Source organism: Eulemur rufifrons, chromosome 30 (genome assembly GCF_041146395.1).
Source record: "Eulemur rufifrons isolate Redbay chromosome 30, OSU_ERuf_1, whole genome shotgun sequence".
NCBI lineage: Eukaryota > Metazoa > Chordata > Mammalia > Primates > Lemuridae > Eulemur > Eulemur rufifrons.
In genome coordinates this window covers 103,234,510-103,235,455 of record NC_091012.1, presented here as the reverse complement: position 1 = coordinate 103,235,455, position 946 = coordinate 103,234,510, and the positions used below count along the sequence as shown (strand labels likewise).

Below are 946 nucleotides of genomic sequence, written 5' to 3'. Positions count from 1 at the left end.
AATGACCCCTGTATCCGTTACAGCGCTTTGGGCTGTGACTACAGGTATCTGACTAATTCTTACTTACATAGACAATAAAGACATTTCATGATCTCACATGACAACTCAGCAGTTCAATGATGTCATCAAAGACATGAGCTCTTTCCATCTTTGTTCTCTGCTGTTTTAGGGGTGTAGTGATGTCTCCCCTTTCTTCAACAGCACATATTCCTTAAAATGGATTCATCTTTTTTAATATTTTATTTTTATTTATTTTTATTTTTTAATGGGTGCAAAAATATAGTTGGAAGGAATAAAATCTAGCATTGGGTAGCACAATAGGGTGCCTATAGTTAACAAAAATTTATGGTATATTCCCCAAAATTGAAACAATACATGTAGAGAAGATTACCATAATCCTGTATAAAGATGATACCTGAATTCATGAAGCATTCCATATTTTTCTCAAGTATCTCCTTTTTAATCAGGCTGTCCCTTATAACCTTATTAAAAATTACAACTCCACCTCTAGCATTCCTTCTCTTCTTTTCCTGCTTTGTTTCTCTCCATATCACTTATCATCATCAAGCATACCATATATTTTACTTGCTTTATTTGTTACCTCTCTCACACACTGGAATGTAAGCTCCATGAAGGCAGAGACTTTAGTCTGTTTTCTTTACTCTTATATCCCCAATACTGGTCCTAGAACATTGCCTAGCACATAGGATGCATTCAGTAAACAAGATCACTGCTGCAGCAGTAAGCATCACATAGTCAAACGACAATAGTCTAAGCAGCAAAAAAGAGGCATGGGACAAAAGTGCTATTTTCTTCTAAGGCTTGCAGCTTTTATCCAAGTGTACAGTCTTTCTCAGAAACTTTGTAGTAGATTTTCCCTAGGGTTTCATTAACTGGAACTGGTCACTTGCTCACCAGGAGACCCCACTAAGTGAATGGGAATGGG

At 36.6% G+C, this 946-nt stretch overlaps 1 non-coding gene across 1 annotated transcript; it reads left to right on the top strand.

Annotated features, from left to right (window-relative positions):
* The first annotated feature begins 341 nt into the window (after positions 1 to 341).
* On the top strand, positions 342 to 443 carry LOC138379311 (U6 spliceosomal RNA). The gene has a single exon (XR_011232083.1). It is a non-coding gene; the product is annotated as a U6 spliceosomal RNA (small nuclear RNA).
* The last annotated feature ends 503 nt before the right edge of the window (positions 444 to 946 follow it).